The sequence below is a fragment of the Microcaecilia unicolor genome, chromosome 2 (assembly GCF_901765095.1).
Source record: "Microcaecilia unicolor chromosome 2, aMicUni1.1, whole genome shotgun sequence".
NCBI classification, from domain to species: domain Eukaryota; kingdom Metazoa; phylum Chordata; class Amphibia; order Gymnophiona; family Siphonopidae; genus Microcaecilia; species Microcaecilia unicolor.
Window position 1 is genome coordinate 199,680,561 of NC_044032.1, and position 20,379 is coordinate 199,700,939.

The 20,379-nt window shown below is 41.5% G+C and overlaps 1 long non-coding RNA gene across 1 annotated transcript; it reads right to left on the reverse strand.

Moving 5' to 3' along the window:
- Positions 1–1,423: 1,423 nt before the first annotated feature.
- Positions 1,424–19,553, reverse strand: LOC115462336. The gene is made up of 3 exons (XR_003940823.1): positions 19,465–19,553; positions 10,817–10,818; positions 1,424–1,434 (listed from the first exon to the last, which is right to left on the reverse strand). It is a non-coding gene; the product is annotated as an uncharacterized LOC115462336 (long non-coding RNA).
- Positions 19,554–20,379: the final 826 nt, after the last annotated feature.

Sequence of the window (20,379 nt, forward strand, 5' to 3'; positions counted from 1 at the left end):
GCCAATGGGAAAGCTCTAAAAGAAATGGCTCCACTCTACCCGATGGTTTAATCCTGTCGGGTGCAAAGAACGTAATTTAAATATCCATTTTTGCTCATTTTGCAAAAGGAGTTTCTGATAATCACCCCCTCTTCTAGTCTGATTAATGGATTGAAGTACCACACATCTAAGATCTTCAAAGGTATGTTGGTGGGTCTTGCAGTGCATCGCTAGTGGAAGCCCGATCCGGTTAGTACTGATAGAGCTTTTATGTTCACTCAATCTTACTGTTAACATCCTCTTTGTTTGCCCTACATAGATCTTGTTGCAAGGACATCTTAAGCAATATATCACACCTCTTGATCTGCAATTGGTGCATTGTTTTAATACATATGTCTTACTGTCAGTGGGATTGATGAACTCACAAGTCTCTTCCATAATAGAACAGTAATTACAGTCGCCACATCTCCAGTGACCATTCATCTCATCGGAGGGTATAACGGTGGATGGCAAAACTGCTGGACAAAGGTGTTCTTTCAAATTCAAACTCCTGCTGTAGGCTAACCTCAATTTGGTCTTCTCAAAGCATGGTAATGTATTGATCAAAGACCAATGCTTCTTCAAAATGAGCAAAAATGGATATTTAAATTACGTTCTTTGCACCCGACAGGATTAAACCATCGGGTAGAGTGGAGCCATTTCTTTTAGAGCTTTCCCATTGGCGCCTTTGATCTAACAGCGTCTGACATCAATTTTTTATAAAGCAGCCATTTTGATTAGTAAGTAAACTGCTAGGAAAGAGTAGCATTTGAGCCGCCCTCTCGTCCCAGTAAGTGTGTGGCTATAAGTAGTCATTTTTTTGACAGCAGATCTTATTGTTTTGTTTTGTCCCTCACTTTATCATCCTCACCTTAATATTCCCTTATCTCTTGTTTGTCCTGTTTGTCTGTCCTAATTAGATTGTAAGCTCTGTTGAGAAGGGACTGTCTCATGTTCAAGTGTACAGCACTGCATACGTCTAGTAGTGCTATAGAAATGATAAGTAGTAGTAGTAAGAAACAAATGTTCCTTCTTATCTCTAGATCCAAGCTCATAACACCCAAATAATAACAGAACTAACCGCACCGCAGGGGTTTTATTAAAATAAATTGTTTATTTATTTACAATAGCAGCAAAAATAATGCAAAAAGGCAAGAATGAAAATGAAAGTGTCAATATATGTAAATGGCGAGTGTCGTACTCACTCACAAATGCGCAGTAGAGACCCTCTCTGCCCTGCCCCCGCGTCAATATGTGATGACGAGGGCGGAACAGAGAGGGTCTCTACTGCGCATTTGCGAGGGACACCGCCGTCGCTAACGCTCCCCCCACCCGGAGTCGCCGTCGCCACCCACCTTCTACCCGGTCGGGCCCTCGCTCCGCTATTGAAAGAGCGAGGGCATGCAGCACACAGCTCTGCTGAGCTGCCGTTGGCTTTCCTTCTTGTTCTCTGCCTGTGTCCCGCCCTCGACGACGTTACGTCACACGAGGGCGGGACACAGGCAGAGAAGAAGAAGGAAGGCCACGGCAGCTCAGCAGTAGAGCTGTGTGCTGCGTGCCCTCGCTGTTTCAATAGCGGAGCGAGGGCCCGACCGGGTGGAAGGTGGGTCGGCGACGGCTCCGGGGGGGGGGGACGAACTCGGAGGGGGAGAGGCAGCGGCGAACTCGGCGGCGGGGTGGGGGGCCTTTCAACCCCCCCTCCTATACTAGCCCGTTTTTACGGGCTGAACGGCTAGTTATCATATAAACAGCTCAGAGTAAATGCACATTACCCTAGATGGATGTCTAACTCTGTTAGCTACTCCAAACCACAGCAATTATAAAATGTCTATGCATGACAACTACACAACCTGATGTCTAGCAGATGGCAGAGTGTTCCTCAGATGGTCCAGTCAGATGCAATGCAGAGCTGCAGTTCAGATGGAATATCAACACAGCCTTCTTTGCCTCAGATAAGAGCCCCTTTTAGTCAGAAATCATGGGCTACAGCTGGCTAATGACATGCTTTCTGGCCTTGTTGGTGAAGCAGACATACATTTGTTTATCGCCAATGTTGTGGTTTCAAGGGTCATAGGATTGTCTCACTGGCACCTTATTGAAGGGGTCATCTTGATAAGGAGTTGGGGTTCATAAATGTGCAATTTTGCCAGCCACAGCGCTTCTCCGTTTACAAGAGAGATCCCAAGAGTCCTTGGCTGTTCTGGTCATGATGTCAGTGCTGATAACAAGATTGTTATTCTGGTACATTGACATTCTTGACAGCATTCTTTTGTCTGTATGCAAGTCTGAGGCTCATTAGGCAACAGGCTTTAGCAGTGAAAGATAAAACAAGTCCGAGTCTGCATTTTAAAGTCAAATTGTTAATGCTGGATATTGCCATGTGTTATAATCCTATATGCCTTTGTTATATAGGAACATATCGTGCTATATATTGTGCTCTATAGTGCTTGTTTTGCTCCTACAGCCTGGGTCTTTGGTACAGTATGCATCCTTTGAGGTAGTCGATCTTTTGTGGAGGGCTGATGTTGGAGCTTTGATGGAAAAGGCAGATATTGAGGCTGCATGCAGACTGCTGCCTATTCATCCTGATTCCTTTAATTTATTATGGTTTAAATTTGGTGGGAGTTATTATTTTGATTGGTATATGCCTATGGGATGTGCTGTGGCATGTGCATGTTTTGAAGCATTCTCAACCTTTTTGCACAGGGTTTGGGAAGAGCTATCCATTACCAACATTATTATGCATTATTTTAAATGACAGTTTTTGTGGGTTCAGCAGGAACTTCTGATTTAGTGGAAACTTAGTGGAAACTTTTCAATGGATAGCTAAGGAGTTAGGGGTTCCTTTTGTGGCAAAAAAAAAAAGTCTGAAGGAACTACTATGGTGTTGAGGTTTTCAATGGACAGACATAATAGTGGTTTTCACTTATATCAAGCAATGTTTTACTGTTAAAATCAAACAAAAAACAAAACTATGCAACTGATAAGAATGCTCTGTAAATATAGTAAGATAAAAAATATTGAGCAATATTCAACCAATGTATATCTGATAAAGAAAAACATACCTGGTTGAATTTGGCTATTTAAAAGTTCCTGTTTAATGGTAACTGGATAAGTTTATCCAATTAACTAAAGGATAGGCATTTTTTTGACCAGATTTAACCTGTTAATATTTAGAGCTGATTATTAGACCAATCTGGTGTAGCCACTATCCTAGCATGCTTAATTACTTCATTACTTAACTAGTTAAATTTATACAGACACCTTAAGGAATAAACTCAGTGAAAGATGTCATAAGATGTTATCCACCTTTGTAGCTTTTTTAAAAATGTTTTTTTTTCATTGCAGCACTTCCAAACTCCAAAAAGAGAATATATATTCCACATAATCAAAAATAATGAAACTTGTAAAACCAAGTAGAGCACACTTTCAATACATTATACAGATTCTATAGAGCCCAACTCAAAACCAGCAATTTAGGGGTGTTCTGGGGCAGAGTCAGCACTTGGTCAGTTAAGTGCCGATATTCAGTTCTTAACCAGCCAAGGTAATCACAAATAGAACTGCATAAAAATCAGTCTTGTCTTTATGCAGTTCACCATAGCTGAATATCACTCTTAACTGATTTTGGCTTTGCCGTCTCAGTATACCCAGAAATTCAATGTTGGAGCCTGGAAATGGTCCAACATTGAATTTCTGGGGATAATAATGACAGTGGTCAGCTAATCACCGCTGGCTAAATATCAGGCCCTACCTTTACAGAATAGCACTTAAGTGAGTGAAACTAGTGGGGTCTCAAAAGTGTTCAGAGAGCTTTATTATTACTGATGGCAGAATACCTCAAACCCAAAGCACACCTCCAAGCCCAGTGGCAATTAAACTATCCTCATTTCCAACATTCAAAACATTGGAAAGGAAAATTTTACTAAAGGATTTTTGAGACCAGAAACCAGAAAGATGTTAAAGTGTTGCATTTACATTTTATTTAAATGCCAACTTTGGAATAAGTTAGCTGTTTGAAAAATATATTCAAGTTAAACAAAGAATTGTTCATTTGCTACATCAATATAAATCCATATATCTTTTCGTCTAAATCATCTTTCGTTAAAGTTTAAATTTAAAAAAACAGGGTTTCACCAGATTTCAACATTAACATCCTGTAAGATACAGTGAAACTATCAGACAAGTATTAGCTAAATTATTTCCCTATCTCTCTTTCAAAGTGAATGGGCCGTGTCGCCATTAGCGCACAGCACCTTCTAGCGCAGCTTAGAAAACAGGGGTGAGGGTTACTCTGTGCTGTTCTATTTCCTTGCAATTGCAACAAGCACTTCAAAAAGTCACCTTGCTATTCTTATAGAATCCCTCCAATAAGAAAACTTCCTCCCATATGACTGAATGAAACATGGCTTATGAATTTCTGAAAGAACCCATCAATGACTGCATTTAAGCCATGAGGTTGAATGGCATTAAGAGTAAAGATCCAGTATTGTTGTTAGAGTCTACAAGATGTTATTTTTAAATTGGTGGAGGGTTTGATCTGTGTTATGGTGTTGAATGGATGTTTCTACAGCTTCGCTGAAAGTTGCTGAGAGTTTTGCAAACCCGTTTTTGCAAGTTAGGGACCACTTTTACCAAACTGTGGCAAAAGGGGGCTGGCGATGGCATCAGCGCATGTTTTACTGCAGCTGGTAAAAGGGAAGTCTCACTTTCCTACAGGAAATGGCCAGGTGGCAAGTAAAGCACTTGCCACGCAGCCATTTCAAGAGGGAGCCCTTTCCACCACCCACTGAGGTGGCGGTAAGGGCTCCCACGGTAACCCATTGGTAACCGCGCAGTGCATGACACTGCCTAATCACCACTGGGTACACTTTGGTGCTACAAAAATAAATACATTTTTGTAGTGCCAGAAATGATGGTATGCTAGGAGTGGGAAGCACCGTTGGGCTGTTGCAGTAGCCCAGCGGTACCTGTATAGCGAGTGGTAAGCCTGCGTTGGTCCTACCGTCGCTTAGTAAAAGGCGCCCTAAGTGGCTTCCACTGTGCACAGTGTGTTGTTTTTTTCAACTTCAGTATATGACATTAACTGAGTAGAGCATTGCTTAAGCTTTCTAGTTGATATATAGGACTGTTCTGTGTTTTTTGACTACAATAGGTTTTTCTTCCTATGAGGGAGTTGTTTTCTATTGTGACTTTTTTTGGAGCGCCCTATGAAACCTGTGATAGAAGCCTGTGGTGAAACGTCATCTTTGTAGGCTTCCTAGGCAGTTGAGGTTTTGTTTGTTAATTTATTTTAAATGACAGCTTGCAATCCTCTTTCGTTATTGACTTGAGCAAAAAATAGGTCTTCTTCAGGCTCAGTTTCGAAAGAGGACGCCCATCTTTCGACACAAATCGGAAGATGGGCATCCTTCTCACAGGGTTGTCCAAATTGACTTAATTGAAAGCTGTTTTTGGGTATCCCCAACTGCTTTCCATCACGGGGATGACCAAAGTTCACGGGGGCATGTCGGAGGCGTAGTGAAGGCGGGACTTGGGCGTGCCTAACACATGGGTGTCCTTGACCCATAATGGAAAAAAAAGGACGTCCCTGACGAGCACTTGGATGACTTTACCTGGTCTTGTTTTTGTTATGACCAAGCCACAAAAGGGTGCCCGAACTGACCAGATGACCACTGGAGAGAATCGTGGATGACCTTCCCTTACTCCCCCAGTGGTCACTAGCCCCCTCCCACCCTCAAAAAACATGTTTAAAAATCTTTTGTGCCAGCCTCTATGCCAGCCTCAAATGTCATACTCAGGTCCATCGCAGCAGTATGCAGGTTCCTGGAGCAGTTTTAGTGGGTGCAGTGCACTTCAGGCAGGCGGACCCAAGCCCACCCCCCCTACCTGTGGTGGTAAATGTGAGCCCTCCAAAACCTACCACAAACCCACTGTACCCACATCTAGGTGCCCCCCTTCACCCCTTAGGGCTATGGTAGTGGTGTACAGTTGTGGGTAGTGGGTTTGGGGGGCTCAGCACACAAGGTAAGGGAGCTATCACGTACCTGGAAGCAATTTATGAAGTCCACTGCAGTGCCCCCTAGGGTGCCTGGTTGGTGTCCTGGCATGTCAGGGGGACCAGTGCACCACGAAACCTGGCTCCTCCCATGACCAAAAGGCTTGGATTTGGTCGTTTCTGAGATGGGTTTCCATTATCGCCAAAAATCAGAAATGACCAAGTCTAGGGACGACCATCTCTAAGGATGACCTAAATTTCCAGATTTGGGCGTCCCCGACTGTATTATTGAAACGAAAGATGGACGTCCATCTTGTTTCGATAATACGGGTTTCCCCGCCCCTTCGCTGGGACGTTTTGCGAGGACGTCCTCAGCAAAACTTGGGCATCCCTTTCGATTATGCCCCTCCATGTAATATTTATATTTTTGCTCCCCGGCATTTTGATTTTTGATCTTTTGTAGTCCTCCATATTCCTTTAATTATATATTTTGAAAAATGTGCTTCTCTGATGTCTTTATATTTTGTGAAGAAATGCATTTCAAAATTCGTGGTCCCAAGTTCTGTTTGAAAAGGATCTTTTTTGCATTGTGACCAAGGTGTGTGATTCTGCTAGTGCGTAATCTGTGTAAGTACCTGTGGCAGTCCTGCTTGTTCTGTTTTCTCAGTAGGAGATGTATTAGTGCTCTAGATACCAATGTAAATATTGACAGTGTTGCCTTTTCAAAGATAGGGTTGGCGCTGTTTGAGTCCTGGTCTAGCAGTGCTGTTATGGTATGACAGGTTTGCTTTAAGCTCTGAATGTGCTCTTTGCAGGGTTTTGTATTCTTGATGTATCTAGTAACTGAGACTGAAGGGAAGGTTTCTGTAGCAGTTGCTGAGATGACATTGTTTATTTTAAAGTCATTGCCTTGATCTCCCTGGAAAAAGCAGAATATAAATGACAGTTAATACAGTTTTGCTCTCTATACAGTGTGCTTTGTGTAGTTTAATTTTGTGGTTACAATTATGTATTATTAATAAAGCTATATACCATGTATATGAAGCGTGAATGGAAGAAATATTACAATTGTATTATGGGGGCAGGGTCTAGGGTGGAGCTGGGGCTGGGGTCTGGGGCAGAGCGTGGGCATCCCCAAACAAAAAGGCATTCTGCTGCCCCTGACATACTCAAGAAGTCCTTTTTTAAATAAACATCTTTAAATAAACATTTTTAAAGTCCATTTTTTCCAGTCTCTGGTGTCTGTGCTCAACTTCCCACCCTTTTCTGTTTTTCACTTTTTGTGGTTTCTCGTGAGACGCTCAAGTTACATAAGTAATGCCTCACTGGGAAAAGACCAAGGGTCCATCGAGCCCAGCATCCTGTCTACGACAGCGGCCAATCCAGGCCAAGGGCACCTGTTCTCCGCCTTGGTGGATTTTCTTGGACACATGTCCCTGACATACTCAACATATAAATACCAGAAAACAAATTACAGCATAATTTGTCTTCCCATGAGGGTCTTTACTTCATAACAACAAAGATACTGTAAAAAATATATACCATAACAATAAAAAAATAAAAAATAACATTAGCAATCATATAAAATTGATATTATTTATTTATTATTTCATTTATATCCCACATTTTCCCACTGATTGCAGGCTCAAAGTGGCTTACAATAAGTCTGTAATAAGGCTACAGTACAAGAGGTACAATTATAGGATCCAAGATGGCCGCTTAGAGAGCTGTTGTACCAGACGTGCTCAACTTGCTCTTTCAGAACGCTGCGAGAGGGCTTTGATTCCCTATCACTATGGGGAAAAGGAGAGGGAAAACTTGGGTTAATCCCTCAACTCCGAGTGGAACCCACCTTCTACAGCAGCCGACGCTTGAGCAATTTGGTGTGGTCTCTGTCCCGAGTCAAACTTCTTCCCCTGCTATCGGAGCCGGAACTAATGAGCTGGCCGATAGTGTAGATGGGGTTTCTTTCAGCCCTGTCATACGCACGGCTCCCCCGCAACCAAGAGGGTTGGAAGCTGGAGAAAGTCCTGTGTCACAGCTTCCCACAGAGGAGCTGAGAGAGCAGGGAGGGAGCCTCTCTTCAGCAGTGTTAACATCCAGGGCTGAACCGGTGGAAGAACAGACTGTGAGTACACTGAGGCAAATTGCTAATGCCCCCCCTCTGGCTTTTCAAGCGGAATGTGTTAAAAAACCTGCCGTGGTGACATTAGAGTCACTTTGGGATCAAACTGCTGCTTTGCATTCCTCTTTACAACAACAAACAATAAAGAACTCAGCTGAAATTAAGTTGTTATCTCAAGTTGCCCTCCAGCAAGCACAGACAACTAATCAACATACTTCTAAAATAGAACAATTGGGAGAGAAAATGCATTCTTTGGAAGTTATCAGTCAAACCTCAATTAAGGATAAAAATTATATGTTACGACATTTAGAATATCTTGAAAATAAATCAAGAAAACTTAATTTGAGATTCACGAACTTTCCAAGATCTCCCTTAATTTCCCCGATTGATATGGTGAAAAAATATCTGACTGAGGTATTAGGAATGCCAAGTGATTCCTTACCTCCTATTGTTCGGGTACGATATCTACAAAATAAATCAAATTCAGAGACTCTCCAACTGAACAGAGGAGAAGCGATGAACTTGACATCATTTATTGAATCATCTTTGGAAGTAATTTCTCAGAGGTTGACCGCTTTGGTTGTTTTGCTTTAGAAATGGACCGCGATGCAGTCTTAAGACTTTCATTTGGACATTTAGAATCTACTTTTTTTTTGGATCTAAAATAAGAATATTCCCTGATATGGCTAAAGAGACCCAAAAAAGACGTAGTGCTTTTTTAGCACTACGTCAGAGGACTCTGGCACTTGGAGCAAACTATATGTTAAAATTTCCTTGTATATGCAGAGTATTATATCAAACCAAATCATTTCAGTTCTTTGATCCTAAACAGTTAGAGGAGTTTTTAGTTTCAAAAGAGGAGAGAAAACTAACAACTTATAGCAGCAGCTTCAGAGAGCATTTTCCATCTCACAGATAGGCTGCAGAGAATACCTTCTCCTGCTTTAGACTTAGCCTGGCCTCAGAATGACATCCTATAGTATATCTCCTATCAAACTGAGCTCTCTTTTTCATCAAGCACTGCCATTTCCTCCCCTCACCAGTGTTGCCAGGTGGGCGGTTTTACCGCCCAATTGGGCGGTTTTCCGCGACCCGCCGCGGGAAATTTTTGCCCGCGGCGGGTTGCGGTTTTTTGGGCTGTTTTTGGGCTTCAGGGCGGTTTTTTCGGCCGCGGGGGGGCGGGGTTAGTGACGTTTTTTGGGCGGGGTTAGTGACGTTTTGGGCGGGGTTAGTGACGTGGGAGGCGGGGCCGATGACGGGGAGGCGGGGCCGGTGACGTGGGAGGCGGGGCCGATGATGGGGAGGCGGGGCCGGTGACGTGGGAGGCGGGGCCGATGACGGGGAGGCGGGGGCCGGTGACGGCGGGGGGGGGGTTGATGGCGGCGGGGGCGGGGGTGATGACGCGGGGGTGGGGGTGTTAGGGGCGGGGTTTGTGTTTGGGCGGGTTTTGGGCTGGTTTTGGGGCTGGATTGGGCTGGCAAAAAATTTTCCACCTGGCAACCCTGCCCCTCACCCTCCCCACTGACAGTTTGAACTTCGTGGGTGTGGCTTGGATCTCTTTCAGGGAGAGAAAACTAACAACTTATAGCAGCAGCTTCAGAGAGCATTTTCCATCTCACAGATAGGCTGCAGAGAATACCTTCTCCTGCTTCCACCCACCCTACCCCTCTACCCACCCACCCCTAGAGTGACATGTCTTATATAACCTCCCTATCAACCCACTCATTACTTTACCTCACCCATTTCTATTCTTCTATCACCTTCTCCCACTACTCCAACCAGAGTTACACCTAATCACACTGACCACCCTTCAACATCTTCTGTCCTTCTGTGACTGTTCTCTTGTGCTTGACTGCTTAAATATTTTAAATTTAAATGCTTTACTTTTTGTCTATTAGATTGTAAGCTCTTTGAGCAGGGACTGTCTTTCTTCTGTGTTTGTACAGCGCTGCGTACACTTTGTAGCGCTCTAGAAATGTTAAATAGTAGTAGTAGTAGATTACCAGACCATACTGTATGATATGCTTAGGGAAGGTTTACTTGGTAACAACAACCCCACTGTAAAAACTTTGTCCTTTTTTTTTTTCCTGTTCTCTTCTTGGATCCTATTACTTTATATTTCTGGTCGAAAGTAGAGTGTAAACATTTCAGTTGTAATAGATATTAGAGATATTGTAAATTTTCTCATATTGTAATTTTCTCTTGTGAGATGTTAAATTTGGATGAAAATTATAAATAAAATATTTTAAAAAAGAGGTACAATTATACAATAGAGAGTACGATAGAAATAACAATTAAACAGCAATAGGTAAATGATAATAACGGGTAATTAGTGTCCTTGGATCATATTAATGTTGCCAACATGGAAAATCTTAACCAATCTTTTCTCATCATCTATTCTGTATTACACAGTAAAAAATGGTGGTATCGTATGTCCAAAAAGTCTCAGCAGGTACCATGTTTGAACATAGGCATTCATTTGTATTTAAATTGCGTTAATGCACTTATATGGCAAAAAGGTCCACCTCTGGGTATAAACAAATAACAACCTATCTAATATAATAAAAAGCACCTCCAACGTTCTGAAGTTGACTCCGTGGCTTCACTCAAGGGTTCGTGGGTTCGTAACGGTGTAGACATCTCTCTCTGCCCATGTCTCTCTGCCCCGCCCTCACGTCTAAACGTGATGACGTCGAGGGCGGGTAATCAGATGCCAGGAGACAACGACCCCTTCAGTGAAGCCACAGAGTCAGGTTCAGAACGTTGCGAAGAAAAAGATGGCCGGCCATCTTTTTCGAAAATACGGTTGGCTCCCGTTCGATTATGCCCCTCCACGTGTCACAAATTCTTTTGCAAATCATTTATGCAGTTGGTGCCACCACTGACAACATAAATGCTTGGAATATCTATCTATCTATCTATCTATCTATCTATCTATCTATCTATCTATCTATCTATCTATCTATCATAGCTGACACCAAGTAAATTTCAATAAACAATGTTTCCATTTCCCATCTCACCTCACTGTCACCAAACCCAGCACTATTTCCCATTTCCATATCATTATGCTAGCACATTGCCTTCTCAGATGCCTCCTCAGTCCTGCCCTACCATGGTCTCATTGATTTTGTAATCTCTCTTCAGGACCACACAGGCTAATGGAGCTGTCATACTTATGTCTAGCTCTCATCTATGGACTCATATCTTTACTCACTGCAACTAATGGACCCGTATGGCACAGTGTGCTTGAGCAGTAGTGCATGTATGCACACCTTACTAGTTGCCACTGTATGCACTCAATTTTATGATTTATATATATACACACACACACACACACACACACCATTTGCATTTATCTACAATATTTCAAATGAGAAAAATGCATGGAGTTTTAATTATAAAATTTCAAAAGCAATCTCCTTTGAGATAAATAGTGATTAATTCTTGGCATGCAGTCTGAAATCCTGCTTCTTCTCTCATATGACCAAACTGTCTAAATTGTCAGACACAGGGGAAGTGTGGCTAACTTTCCATGTCAAATATTGGCTTTAGGTAATGTTGCAGAGATGAATATGCCAGCTGGAATGTAAGAGTCATTTGGGAGAGCTGTGTAATGCAATCTGGCAAATTATCAGCAAATCATGTGATAGCCCTGAAAAACTGTAAGACCTGGCAAATATAAGAATACAGAGTTTACAGTGCCCTTTTACAAAGCTGTGCTAAAAAGATGCCTGTGTTATTTTTAGCTTGTGGGTTCCCTGCACCCTGAGGCCACTTTTAGTGTGGCTGTAAAATGGCCACAATTTCTTTTTTTTTTCCATTAATGGCCACGCATTCATTTCCCAATTAGCATGTGGCCTTTACTGGGTAAGCCCTTACTGCCACCTATTTTGTAGGCAGTAAAGGCTCACATGCTACCCCATGCTAATTGCCAGCGTACGGCAATTTGCCTGCGCTAACTGATTAGTACAGGGCATGCCTACTCTCCACCTCCAAACATGCCCCCATGTTGAAAAAGTTTTTAGCGTGAGATTGGTATGTGCTGATCCCAGAACTACGTGCGGAATGTCTGACCGTGAACCCACACTAGTTGCTTTTAGCATGTGGTAAGCACGCATTAGTGCTTAGTAGAAGGACCCCTAAATTTCTTTTTCTTCTAAGTTGAGAATTTCCAGACATAAAATATTTTGTAAATCTATATACAAAAATCCTGAAGAAGGACTATAGTTGGCTGCCGAGACTATATCTGAGAATGGAGTGGACATTGTGCCGTTCATGGAAGAAAGCATTTATAAACAGCTTGAAAATCTGAAAATGGACAAAGCTATAGGGTTGGATGGGATGCATTCCAGGATATTGAGGAAGCTCAGAGAAGTCATGCAGGGACCTGTTAAGAATTTTTTTAATAGATCATTAGAGATGGGAGCGGTTTTATGTGATTGGAAATGAGCTGATGTCATCCCTCTTCACAAAAGCGGAGACAGGGAAGAAGTGGGAAACTACAGCCCAGTAAGCCTCACATTGGTAGTAGGAAAAATAATGGAGTCGATGTTGAAGGCAAAGATAAACCTTCTAGAATTCAATGGGTCACAGGATCCAAGGCATCATGGTTTACCAAAGAAAAGTCCTGCTGAACAAATCTGATTGACTTCTTTGAACGGGTGACTAAATAACTGGATAAAGGACATGTGCTAGATGTAATCTACTTGGATTTCAGGAAAGCCTTTGATATGATCTGTCATAGAATACTCATCAATAAGCTGAGAGAGCTGAACTTGAGACACAAAGCGATGAACTGGAGTGGAAACTGGTTGACTGACAGGTGGCAGAGGGTGGTGGTAAATAGAATCTGCTTGGAGGAAAGGAAGGTTGAGCAGTGGAGTGCCTCAGGGGTCAGTGCTGTAGCTGATTCTGTTTAATATATTTGTGAGAGACATTGCTGAAAAAGGGTTAGAAAGAAAAGTTTGCCTTTTTGCAGATGACACAAAGATTGTCAATAGAGTAGATACCCAGGAGGGAGTAGAAACGATAAGAAGAGACCTTCAAAAATTAGAAGAATGGTCAAAGGTCTGACAGTTAAAATTGAATCAATTTGTTGCCTCTGGGGCATCGAATCAATCCAGGTTCTATGTGGGACATAGTTAAAGTTTAATGCCAAGAAGTGAAGAGTGATGAGCTTGGGGTGCAGAAATCCAAAAAAAGATGTACCAGATAGGAAGGGGGAGATTGGTGAGATCAGTTCAGGAGAGGGATTTGAGGGTGATGGTACCTGAGGATCTCAAGGTGAGGAAATAATGCAACAAGGTGGTGGCCATTGCCAGAAGGATGCTTGGCTGCTTAGAGAAGGGTATAACCAGCAGAAGAAAGGAGGCATTGATGCCCCTGTATAAGTCATTGGTAAGGCCCCCCGGGAGAATTGTGCTTAGTTTTGGTATGCCATATCTTGCTAAGAATGTAAAAAGACTTAAAGCAACAAAAATGGTATGGGACTTGCATAGCAAGACATATGAGGAGAGACTTGCTGACCTGAACATGTATATCCTGGAGGAAAGGAGAAGCAGGGGTGATATAATACAGATGTCAAAATATATGAAAGGTATTAATCCACAAACAAACCTTTTCTAGAGATGGGAAGGTGGTAGAACAAGAGAACATGAATTGAGATTGAAGGGGGTCTGAGTCAATAATTTCAGGAAGTATTTTTTCACTGAGAGGGTGGTACATACCATGGGATGCCCCCGGGAGGTGGTGTAGATGAAAACTATAATGGAATTCAAAAATGCATGAGATAAGCACAAAGGAATCCTGTTTAGAAGGAATGGATCCAAAGAAGCTTAATGGAGATTAGGTGGCAACACCAATAATTGGGAAGCAAAGCCAATGCTAGACAGACTTCTACAGTCTGTGCCCTGTTTGTGGCTAGACAGATTCAGCTTCAGAAGTTGGAGAACAAGGCCAGTGCTGGACAGGCTTCTATGGTCTGTGCTCTGATTTTGGCTGAATAGATTTGGAAGGGTTGTAGTGGAGGTTTTCAGGGGCTTCGATGACAACTTTAGAAGTTCTAGAACAAGGTCAGTGCCAGACAGATTTCTACAGTCTATGCCCTGAAAATTGCAAGGACAAATCAAGATCAGGTATACATATGAAGCATCACATCATACCTTATGTACGTAATGGGTTTATCTTGTTGGGCAGACTGGATGGACCATACAGGCCTTTATCTGCCCTCATCTACTATACTTAGTTTTCAACACATTGCAAAATGGACTATTCTGTATTTTCTAGTATATCTTATATTAGATGAGGTAAGTAATATTGCTAAATGTCAAATATTTCTCAATTAATCTTTATGTATTGCAACATCTACCTCATCCATTAGTGTTTCTAGTGCAAATAGAATTTGGGGCACGTGTATTAAAGGGTGGTAAGTTATTGCACTTACCACACTTTGCGCAAAATCTAAGGGATGATAAGTGCAAAGGCAGTGCATTAAATTCAGAAGGCTTGCCCAGCATCTTCCCTATATTTATTGCACAAGCAAACACTGCATGGGCTTATGTCCCATGCCTTAGCAGATGATGTGGGTGATGCATAGAACCTGGGCTGATGCATAGAACCTGGGCCCCAGTGCAAAAAATGAAAATTAAAATCCATCTGAACCAATCCTCCTGCCCTGATGGTACCTACTGCTCTCATTATAACCCCTGTCTTGACAGTACCCCTGCCCGATCAGTGCCCCTGCCCTCCTGATCAATACCTATTCCCCAAAGTCTACCAGATAAGCTCCTCCAAAATGCCAAACAGAAGACACTCCAACCATTCCCTCTGACCCCTTCAGGACTCCACAAGAGTAGTCGAGTGGAATAGAGAAGGAGTATATCCCCCTCTAGTGGAATACAGAAGGAGTATACCCCCCTTCCATTGCCATCCCAGAGCACCAGGGTTCAAAATAGGAGCTTTGACCCCCCCCCCCCAACAGTAGTTTTGAGGTACATAAGAGATTGACTTCTAGTGATAGTACTGCAAGTCTACTGCTAGGTGCAATACTCATCTTTTTGAATCTGTTGGCTTCAGGGTGGAGGCATTGGGACAACACCGCTCCTTCTTTGGGAGTGAAGGGAAGGGTGGGTATGTTGTTGAAGAGCTTCTGTTTGGAGGAAACATCTTGAGGTCTTTTGTTGAGACAATTGTTTCAGGGAGGGCTTGTCTATGGGGCTTTTCTTGGGATGTTTATCTAAAGGGCTTCTGTCTAATGGGCTGGGTGCTGATCAGAGGAGCATGATTGGGGAAGAGGGTACTGTTGGGGCAGGTGTGATCGAACTGGGGAGATCTTGTCACAATGTAATTTTACATTCTGGCAACTCCCAATATGGTTCAAAATGGATTATACACACAAATGAATACACAGAAAAAAAAATCACTCAATATTTCAAATACGGTCCAAAGCGGATTATACACAAAACAAATACACAGAAAATGTCATACTAGATATTTCTTAAACCGATAAGTCTTCCAACCCCCCCCCCCCCCCCCCCCCCCACAAAAGAGCAGTAAGAATACAATGTTGTCAAATCATTGGGTAAGGAGCACCACACTTGCACAGCCCGGTAGCACACTGAATTTTCTAAGATCATCTTATAGTGATCTCCTGATATTAAAGGAAAATAGATTAGGTGACAGTCGCCTGCTCTAGATGACCTAACGTTATTTGGAAATGTAAACAAATCTTTTAGATATTCAGGGCTAGAACCTTCAAAGATTTTATAAATCATACATACTAACTTAAAGTCAATGCGAGCCTGTATGGGCAGCCAGTGTAGATGATTCAGAGCAGGAGTCACTCTATCAAACATCTTTAAACAAATAATCAATTTGGCTGCTAGGTTTTGAAATGCCTGAAGTTTGATATATAGTTTCATTATAGCAGATAAGTATAAACTATTACAGTAATCTAAATGAGATGTAACAAGTACCCTGACCAATAGAGAAAAATGTTCTTCAGAAAACAAAGAACAAATAATATGAAATTGTTCCAATTTTAGAAAAACAGAAGTTACTATTCAATTAACCTGTGGTTCAAATGATAATGTTGTGTGTAGCCCCCCCCCCCCCCCCCCCCAACACTTTAGTAGTATGGAAAATGTTCCACTTTAAATGAAGGCCCATCTGGTAAAATTAATTTCTCCAGAATAGACTTATCAGAATGACTCAACCAGAGCAATTTTGTTTTATCTTTGTTGAGTTTAAAACCATGAATATTTTTCAAGAAACGAAAAACAGTAATTCAACTTAGACACAGTAGTATCTAGATCATCTTCCACAGGAACTAAATTAAACATATCATCAGCATATGAGCAGAACTTAACAACAGAGCAGCAAAGCCCAGAAGGAACAACGTTTCATATTCTCTTGGAACACTGTTCACCCTTGCGGTTTGAACAGAGAGGTAGAATGGTTATGAATGCAGGTGATTGACATGTGTAGTGCCTTGGGGGTCTGTGTGGAGATATTGTGTGTCTGCAGTGCTCTCTCTCAGCGAGGGGTGTGCACGTTTTCAGGAGTGATGATAAAGTGGTGCTTGCTCTTTATGAGGTGGTTTCGTGCAGCTTCCTTGTACGTAGCGGAGTGTAGAGATTGAGCACATACGGGGATTTAAAAAGAGCACGGAAGTATGATGTCAGACGCTCTTCCTGATGTGAAGGAGGACTCCAGACGTGAACCCGGGTTTGGTGGCCGTTGGAGGTTTATTTTGGATTTATGTCAGTAAGAAAGTTTGCAGAAGTATAATGATTTAATAGATGTGGTCTATCTCAGTTCGTGAGATGGGTTAGGTTTATAACTTGAATCTCTTTGTTTATAGTTTCCCTTTCTGATGAAGATGTGTGAAACTCGGCCAGAGTTAATGGGAATACGCAATGAAGTGGCGAAAATGAGTGGATGAATGAATGAGCATGTTTTGAGCACTAACACGAGTACGTTATATCCTCAAGGGAAGTGATTATATTATATTATTTTACTGTGCATTTTTGTCTATGGACAAATTTGTTTGGGATGTGTATGGGGTTAGTTATATCAGTGTCATTGAAGAAGCATGTACCTCCATATATACATACATATTTAAAGTAACTAATTAGGCTATTGGTATATGCTGGATGTAAAGCCCAGTATTTTAGAGTGTAGGATTGAGCCAGCAGTGGTCAGAAAGGTTGGTTAATGTGTTTTAAACATATTGAATATATTGAAAATGTGATGTTTATTTGCACTTTCCTACACGCGATGAAAGTCTTACCATTGGTCTAGATGTATGTGCATACATATCAGGAGGCGGAACATCAAATGTGCAGTGATGGTTCCATCTGTTGACACGACCACATATTCTTCCTGGGGATATACTGGTCGCACCAGGCACGGACTGAGCACATTTTAATACACAACATTTTTATGTGTCCAAGTTGTTGTAGGGCAGAAATTATAATAGCCAGTAGTGATTTTATGCAATTCATAACAGGTAACAGACTTAGAAGCTTTTGCACCCAAATTCAGAATTTGTTTCCTGTAACTAGAGTGGAATGGCCAAGCTTCTATCTATCTATCTGGTCGATGTTCAAAATGATTTAATCAGGAAATGACTAAAAACCAACCTCTTCAAAAAGGCCTACCCCAACGACCCCACGTAACCCTCTTCACCTACCAACACAGCATGACTATGATCGCACAGGACAACACACAATCTTCATCCATTTCGACCCTCCACTTATACATCATACGATCACTATACAACTTTGTATTTGTTATCCACCGACTGGGCAAACGCCTTTGACGGTACTATGTAAGCCACATTGAGCCTGTGCATAAATGTGATCACAGAATCACGATCCTATCTTTTTTATGCTAGGCTATAGCTGATTAAGTTCTGAATATTGACTTAACTGGTTATGTGCTAGCTGTCTGAGAAAGAAAAATAACCTGGTTATTCAAAGTCAAAGCCTGGACAGGGTCCGTCATTGAACATCTGGGAATAACAGTGGCAGCAATTTTCTATCTATCTATCTATCTATCTATCTATCTATCTATCTATCTATCTATCTATCTATCTATCTATCTATCTATCTATCTATCTATCTATCTATCTATCTATCTAATAAAAAGTTGACTTGACTCTTAGTTGTATTTCCATGTCCATCTGTTAGAACTGAAAAGTACTACAATAGTGACGTATTTAGGAAACGTGTTCCTAATTTTCAGTTTGGTATAGTGTAAGCTCTAAAAATGGTATATGGAAGATTGCAGATAAATCCTTTTATAATCATTTAACTGACTTTGAGGAAGTTAGATCAGTAAAAGTTCTGTAAGCAAATAAATATGGATACTCATCGCAAATAAATGACTAAAGGTCACCATTTCAGTAAGCCCCAGTTAAATCAAGAATGTGCAAACTTTGCATTTTGTCCTTGATTTTAAGAGTATCTATAACAGTAGACAAGATTTATTGTCCATTGTTAAGTCACTATATATTATTTCATGCTGAGACTATTTTATTCGTAACCTTCAACATATTTTCAGTGGTATCTCTTTGACCTTCAAAATGAAGACATTTATTTTCAATAGCAGGTGAAATTTAATATATAGTGTTTTGAAGCAAGCAAATAAGTACCAAGCCTCAGGATAGGACTAAAGGGATTCTAGGATTCTCAAAAACCTCTTGTCCTATTGAAAAACATATGGGCCCTTTTACTAAGACACGTAGGCGCCTATGCACGTACAATGCACGTCAAATGAGAATTACTGCCCAGCTACCGCCTGCCCCGGGAGGTAATTCTAATTTTGATGCATGCCCAAAACACACAACAGAAAACAATTTCTATTTTCTACCGCGTGGTGATAATCAGGCGGTAAGCGGTAGTGTACACACGCTGATAATTACCGCCCGGTTAATGCCTGAGACCTTCCTGCTAAGTCAATGGGTGGTGGTAAGGTCTCAGGCTGCACTCCCATTTTTGGCAAAAAGTGTCTTTTTTTTGCAGGTGTGCTGAAAAATGGACCTGCGTGCGCATCCAATACATGTGTCTACACCAGTGCAGGCCATTTTTCAGCCCACCTTAGAAAAAGGGCCCCATAGCCAACATATGCCCACACATTCCTTTGATGGGATAATATTTTAGGGGCCCTTTTACTAAGTTGTAGTAAAATAGTGACCTGTGCTAGTGTGGGTGCTTGATATTGGCTCTTGCTGGGCAATTTTTTACCAAGGCAGGTAAAAAAACATTTTTAAAATGGGGCAGTAAATGACTGTGCACTAATATTAACAGTAGAACATGACTACTTACTACCTGAGCCCTTACCGCCACCTATGTATTTGGCAATAAGGACTCATGCGCTACTCGTGTGGTAATCAGGCAGCATGTGACAATGTGGCTGCACTGCCGATTACCACTGGGAATGCCTCTGTGGTAGAAAATTATTTTTTACCATGGGATACAGCGTGCGCTAACTTCGGAGTTACTGCTGGCGCCTGTGCAACCCTGGCAGAACTGTTGATTTGGTGCTTGCTACCCGGGCGTTAGCCCTAGCGCAGCTTAGTAAAAGGGCCCCTTAGTTGGGATAACATCTTTTAATTTTGACTACAGTACTTATGAAGAATTATAAATTAGAGAAATGAGCAAAAATGTTTTGAATTCTGTTCCACATTTGGGAGTCACAGATGAGTGGAATTAACTCAGATGTTTATTTTTCTTGCTCCACATATTTGTAGCGCAGTGAATTCTGTTGACACTATAATTTCAGTTAAGATTACAGATACCAATGCTATAATATAATGAAGTGTGAAATATTTTGGTAAAAGGGTCTTCACAGGTTAAATAATAAAATGATGCCAATCTTTTTTCACTGTTTAATGTTTAAAGTCCCTTTTTTTGAAAAAACAAATGTGGATTTTAGTATGCATTTGCATGATGGTGGTTTCAATTCAACTTTTTAAAAAAGCACTAACTGTAATACTTTTTTTGTACATTTTTCTGGTTTCCACATGAGACCTTTACTGAAAATTTGCTTTTTGGGAATCCTCCAGTTATGTAAGCTATGTTCAGTGAAATACAAGATTCATAGTAAAATAGAAAGGCAGTAACATCTTAAATGATGACAAATAGGTTAACGTGGCTCAGCCAGTCTAACCAGCAAGGGTTGTAACTCCTGCTCTGTGTAAATTATCTCCTTCATATATATCCCTCAAAGGTATTTT